Source organism: Oryctolagus cuniculus, chromosome 5 (genome assembly GCF_051225735.1).
Source record: "Oryctolagus cuniculus isolate XC-2025 breed Fujian yellow rabbit chromosome 5, ASM5122573v1, whole genome shotgun sequence".
Classification (NCBI taxonomy): domain Eukaryota; kingdom Metazoa; phylum Chordata; class Mammalia; order Lagomorpha; family Leporidae; genus Oryctolagus; species Oryctolagus cuniculus.
In genome coordinates, this window is record NC_142871.1 from 49043508 (window position 1) to 49050571 (window position 7064).

General features: G+C 36.4%; 1 non-coding gene across 1 annotated transcript; it reads right to left on the bottom strand.

Moving 5' to 3' along the window:
• Nucleotides 1–1938: 1938 nt before the first annotated feature.
• Nucleotides 1939–2045, bottom strand: LOC127493307 (U6 spliceosomal RNA). Its single transcript, XR_007923366.1, has one exon. It is a non-coding gene; the product is annotated as a U6 spliceosomal RNA (small nuclear RNA).
• Nucleotides 2046–7064: the final 5019 nt, after the last annotated feature.

Genomic DNA, 7064 nt, shown 5'->3' on the forward strand with positions numbered 1-7064 from the left:
ATACAAAGGCTGTTGATTTCTGAGCGTTCATTTTGTATCCTGCTACTTTGCCAAACTCTTCTATGAGTTCCAGTAGTCCCTTATAGGAGTTTATTGGGTCCCCTATATATAGTATCATGTCATCTGCAAACAGGGATAGTTTAACTTCCTCCTTTCCCATTTGTATCCCTTTAATTTCTTTTTCTTGCCTGATGGCTCTGGCTAACACTTCTAGGACTATATTGAATAGCAATGGTGAGAGTGGGCATCCCTGTCTGGTGCCAGTTTTCAATGGAAATGCCTCCAACTTTTCCCCATTCAATATGATGCTGGCCTTTGGTTTATCATAGACTGCCTTAATTGTGTTGAGGAATGTTCCTTCTAACCCCAATTTGCTTAGGGTTTTCATCATGAAAGGGTGTTGTATTTTGTCAAATGCTTTCTCTGCATCTATTGAGATAACCATATGATTTTTGTTTCTCAATTTATTAATGTGATGTATTACATTGATTGACTTTCGAATATTGAACCATCCCTGCATACCAGGGATAAATCCCACTTGGTCCGGGTGAATGATCTTTCTGATGTGTAGTTGGATTCGGTTTGCCAGAATTTTATTGAGTATTTTTGCATCTATGTTCATCAGGGAGATAGGTCTGTAGTTTTCTTTCTCTGTTGTGTCTTTTCCGGGCTTAGGAATTAAGGTGATATTGGCTTCGTAGAAGGAATTTGGGAGGATTCCCTCTCTTTCAATCTTTTGGAACAATTTGAGAAGAACTGGGGTTAGTTGTTCTCTAAATGTCTGGTAAAATTCGGCAGTGAAGCCATCCGGTCCTGGGCTCTTCTTTTTCGGTAGTGCGTTTATTACTAATTCAATTTCTTCCATGGTTATGGGTCTGTTTAGATTTTCTATATCTTCACGGCTCAGTTTAGGAATGTTGTATTTGTCCAGGAATCTATCCATTTCTTCCAGGTTCCCCAATTTGTTAGCATACTTCTCTTTGTAGTAGTTTCTGATGATTCTTTTTATTTCTATTGTGTCTGTTGTTACATTTCCATTACTATCTTTGATTTTACAGATTTGGGTCTTCTCTCTCCTTTTTTTGGTTAGTTGGGCCAATGGTGTGTCAATTTTGTTTATTTTTTCAAAGAACCAGCTCCTGGTTTTGTTGATCTTTTGTATTTTTTTTTTTTTGGTCTCAATTCTGTTTATTTCTTCTCTGATCTTTAGTATTTCTTTCATCCTTTTGGATTTGGGCTTGATTTGCTGCTGTTTTTCTAGATCCTTGAGGTGCATGGAGAGTTCATTTGTTTGGTTCCTTTCCAGCTTCTTGATGTAGGCACTAATTGCTATAAACTTTCCTCTTAGCACTGCTTTTGCTGTGTCCCACAGGTTTTGATAGGTTGTGTTATCATTTTCATTTGTTTCTAGAAATCTTTTGATTTCTCTTTTAATTTCTTCGATGACCCACTGTTCATTTAGGATCATGTTGTCCATTCTCCATATATTTGCATATGATGTAGAGATTCTTGGGTTGTTGATCTCAAGTTTCACTGCTCTATGGTCTGAGAAGCTGCATGGTATAGTTTTAATTTTTTTGAATTTGTTGAGGCTCCCTTTATGGCCTAGTATATGGTCAATCCTAGAGAATGTTCCATGTACTGGGGAGAAATACGTGAACTCTGTGTCTGTGGGGTGGAAGGTTCTGAAGATATCTATTAGGTCTATTTGGTCTATGGCGTCAATTAGCTCAGTTGTTTCCTTGTTGTATTTCTGTCTGGTTGATCTGTCCATTGGTGAGAGTGGGGTGTTGAAGTCCCCTGTAACTATTGTATTTGAGTCCATATCTCCCTTTAAATCCTTTAGTAATTCTTTCAGGTAGCCAGGCGCCCTGTAATTAGGTGCGTATACATTTATAATAGTAATATCTTCCTGTTGGATAGATCCTTTAATCATTAAAAAATATGGAACACTTCACAAATTTGCGTGTCATCCTTGCGCAGGGGCCATGCTAATCTTCTCTGTATCGTTCCAATTTTAGTATATGTGCTGCCGAAGCGAGCACAGTTTCTATTGTTTTAATCAACACCTCACCCAGTTCGAATTTTCCCCTAGCTTTTGTATTATTCTCATGGATGCTTTTACCAACATATGATCATTCTTTCTTAATCTCCCTAGTGAAACACAAAGCAAGGTTTTGAACTAATAACAAAGAGAAGCAAGAATAAAGCTGAAAATACAAAAACATTGATCTGTTTACTCATTGTCACCACAAGCAAAATTTTGCTTGGGGCAACTCTCATACTTAGTAGTTCAACCCACTTTCTTCCCAGGGATTTCTCATGGACACCTCGTGCCTCTTCCCTTTATTCTAGGGCTCTTGTTTTACTATGGTTTTCTATGTGGTTGACTTTGAAAAAAGAGCCAGAATATACTGATTACTCTTTTATTAGTAAGACTGAAAGGATGCTTTTTTCCTTAAACACAATAAATAGATATGAACTTAAGACATCTAAGAGAGTTTTCCTACATTTACTAGGTTAGAACTCAAAGAAAAAGAAAAACTTGATCACCAACTAGAGAACCTATTTTTCTAAGATCTAATGCATTAACATTTTAAAACTATATAATTATCATGCTATATGTTTTAAAATTCTAAAGAAATAAAAAATAATCCATCTGAAATTCATTAAGAACGAGATATGTATAAACAGTTTTAAATATTCAAACATTATTGAACATTCCAAAACAGAGTCCTCATAGGGCTAAAATTTCAGCTAGGGATTGATGCACCTGAGAAAAACTGGCAGTTTATTCATGTAGATTCAAGGAACATTTCAGCAATATGCAAGTCAACAAACACTGAGCCACAGTTCTCAGGATAATCAAGAGAGGCCAAGGCAACATAAGTGCTACCTGAAAATAGGGAATTTTAGATTCTCAAAGAATCTGTTGAGATCCTCCCAGTCTATGGTATGGGAAAACTTTGAGTGTGTAGTGAGGGCCCTGGGGTCTGGGGAAGTCTGCACCTCCAAGTACTTTGTAAAGTAGAGCTACCTGCACAAATAAGTTCTTATGTGTGCCAATTAGTGTCTTAATTAGCTATTACAAGCATTACACTCATGACAACTACTTAGTATTTAACAAGACAGCTAAAGGAAATGTAGAAATAGATGAAACTCAAAGTTATGTTGGCTATTCCCTGTTTGCACATATATTATTTCATAAAAGCAGAAATATGCTGAATTTGGGTAGGATTAAGTAAAGAGAATACATTTTTTTATAATATATGAGGTATAAAATTAGTTGGTTCTAAAAAAAGTCTGAATATCATCAGTTCTTTGCTGCTCTGGTTGTTGATATAAAAGGATTAGCACACATATTTAAAAGGCTGCTACAAAAGGAAAGAATAGATAAAAGCATATGAACTGTAGAATAGTCCGATGGCTTTAATCCAGGCTCTTCTAGGTTTATGCCATAAGAAACACAACTAGTGTAAGAATTCTAAAATTGAAGTAATGCTTCAAACCTAAGATTGTTTTTTCTCAAATATTTGTCCAGGTGGTTGTTCCTAAATCTTGGATTGCTGTACTTCCTAGGCTAGTTGGCGTTGTTCTGTTTCTTTCTCACTATTTATCCCCTCTAATAGAATTAACAAAGATTTTAAATCAGAAGTCCCTGTAATTTTTATAAACCTACAGCTCCAAAGTTTCACCAGTTAGCTTTTTTCCTAAAAGATTATCTATATACTTTTTATTTTCCAATCTATTCTTATTGTTGCTGCAAAGTCACTTTATGTACACAGTTTTCAGTTCCAAAAGCCATTCTCATGGCAAACACATGAACGAAAGAATTTTTATTGGATTTGTTTGACAGAAATTCCATAATTTAAGGGCAACCAAACAGTAAGTGCATAAGTAATTATATTATCCTCATGAAAGAAAAATAGATGCTCTATCCCAAAGCCTCAAACATATGATTCAGCTACTGATGTTTTGGGAAGATGTGCTTCATTTTTCTCCCCCAAAATCTCGGTTTTAGTATTAAGGGAGCAGGAGGGTAGCAGGCAGCGCCTGTGAACATCGAAGCAGCTATGGAAGCAATGGGAGGTTTCCCCTGCAGAGCCCGAGAGCAGTTCTCACTGGGCTGAGCTCAGGAACACAGGAAATCCCTAATACCAGTCTCGAAGCATAAGTCTGCAAATAAAGTGTGGGCACAAAGGCAGCTGGATACCGCGCAGGCTCCTGGAGATCCACACAGAGACTGAAACTGGGGTGAAACATGTCAATAAAAATGCTGGAGATATTACCCATTTATATTGGCCTGTGGTATTCGTGGACAATGCTATTGGTATGTAATTGCACACATTCTCAAAACTAGGAGGAAAAGGACAGAAGACTGTCAGAAGGTGGCTGGGTTCCTGGTGACCTAAATAATCTATTCAGGACACTAAATACTTCTAATAGTTGTTTGATTCGGTGGACTTTTTTTTTTTTTGCCTTTTCAATTTTTAAATGCAATATGAACAAGTTTGAAGCTTTTCAATCAGTAGCGTTTATGCATTTGAGTCATAAACATATGTGTTACTGTGACTTCAAAGAAGCTATTGATTCTTAAATTGTGGGTTTTATTTGAATTGTTTTTTAAATGGTTTAGATTGCAATTGTGATGCAGAAGTGTTAATAATAAACATTTTGTTGTGTACAAAGTTTAATTTCACTCCACTGGATAAGCTCAAAACAGTCATACCCCAGTGCTTCCCTCCTTGAAACACACTCTCACCAACACATCAAAAATGAAAGGGCAATCAGTGACTGCTAAGGAAAACAATTGCATTCTAGACTTGTCTGCAGCTCTTGGAGTAGTTTCCAGCGTGGTTTTGATTGTCATTCCCTATATTCATATCAAGTACTGAGTCAGCTGTGTGAGAGTCAAAGCCCACTTTGCTAATGACCCTCAACTGAATCAACTGCGCACTTAACTTCCTCTGGGTTGATAGGATGGCCTCTGCCCTGCTCCTGCTGCAGCCTTTAGAAAAGAGCCAATGATGAGGAAATGGAGATTTGCAATATGTTACAGAGATGGCTGGCAGATGTGTAATCAAGAAAAGGTCAAAGGAGCCATGAGCAATTCCTTCTGAAAAAGAAACTATTTTGATTCATCTTTTCTATTCAGAAGAAACCTATCCAGCAGCACTGCCCCCTGCCCGCCCCACCCTGCCTTCCTTTTCCAGGTAAGGATTGTGCAAATCTAAATAGCACAAAGTAATTCAGCTGCACTACATGGTAGTCACTCGTTTTAGTTCTAGTGACGGTGAAAAAAAGCAGCAGCCTGAAACCAGCTGTTTGTGATAACTTTATGAGTATCTGAGTCATTCTCCACAGATCACTCAGCATGGCCCAAGCTTTTACAGGAAAGAGATACAAAAAATACAGGAAACTTTTATTGTACATATTTACTCTAGATAGGCCATAAATATTTAAACCAACTAAAATTTTAATTGAAGCAAAAGGAAAAATTTAATGGAGTTTTGCACTGAAAATGGTGTATATGGTTCATTTGATTTTCTATTCAGAATGAAGGCAGATCCCTTTTATTTGATATTCTAGCCACTAGTAATAATAGCAATAAAAGGTTAATTAATTCCTACTGCGAATGGAAATTTCATGCGAGGAAAAAGTCTATGATAGTTAATAGCAACCCTTTTAGAGAATAAAAGGCCAGGTCAATTCTTCTGGCCAAAATCATTTGTAGTTTTACCTGAGCACCTCTGGATGCATTTCTTTGTTGTTGTTGTTTGGTTGGTTTTTCTTTTGTTTTCTTTCTAAAATATAAAATTATTTGGTATCTCGGCACACTATCCATTCTCTCGGACTGTATCCAGCATCTAAGCACAATAATTTTCCAGAATGTCAAATACTTATCAAAATACTTAGCTATATCAAGTAATGTAATACTTTAGACTTTAAAAAGGAATTATGAAAGTAAAACCTTTGTTATGAGAAAAAAACCATTAAATAGGCTTAGCATAGTATTTTCCACATAATAACAATAATGATAAATAATAAAAGTTTCATTTACATTCTTAGTTGTAATGAGTTGTAACAAGGTGAATGTATGGTCTTTGACTTACTGTGAACAAAACTAGCTGTGAAAGACAAAATCTGAGAAATTTGGTTAAGGATCAAGTGTTACATAATATTAGGAATGTGTTGTTTATTATTCAATTGTAATAATTTTCCTTTTCTAAGAAAAAAATCATTATAATAAATTAAGGGGTGGAATAGTTATGTAATTTTATCTTTAGCAAAAAGTACACAATTATAAATGGCAAAGTGTTGTGTTAAGTCTAAGTTATGGATATATGGGTAGTTCTTATACTCCCATTTTTTGCATGTTTGAAACTTTTCATAATGAAAATTGAAAAGACAAAATACACAAAAGGAAAGGAGTGTGGGCTTGTGCTGTAACATAGAGATTAAGCCTCTGCCTGTGGTGCCAGCATCCCATAGAGGTGCTGGTTCGTGTTCCAGCTGCTCCTTTTAGAATACACCTCTCTGCTAATGGCCTGGGAGGGCATTGGAGGATGGCCCAGGTGCTTGGGCCTGTACCCGCATGAGAGATGCAGAGGAAGCTCCTTGCTCCTGACTTCAGTTAGGCCCAGCTCCGGCAGTTACGGCCATTTGGGGAGTGAACCAGAATATGGAAAACCTCTCTCTCTGTCTCTCCCTCTGTCTGTCTGTAACTCTGCCTCTCAAATCTTACAAAAAAAAAAAAAAAAAAAAAGGAGAGAAGGGGGGAAATATCAGTAGTAGGTAACAGAAAAAGCAAGGAATATAAAATCAGAAATCGAGCTAGATGTTTCTAGCTTTTGCTATGCATGCAATTATGAGTAAGCCTTTTAATTGACCTGAATTTAGTTTCCTTATTTTCTAAATGGGGATGATCTAAAGTGAAATATTATGTCATTTCAAACAGATGGTTCAAATAAAAAAAGATTGACAGTATGAAGTGTTGACAAGCACATGAAACAAATGGAACATACATTGCTGATAGGAGTATAAAATTACATAACCATTTTAGA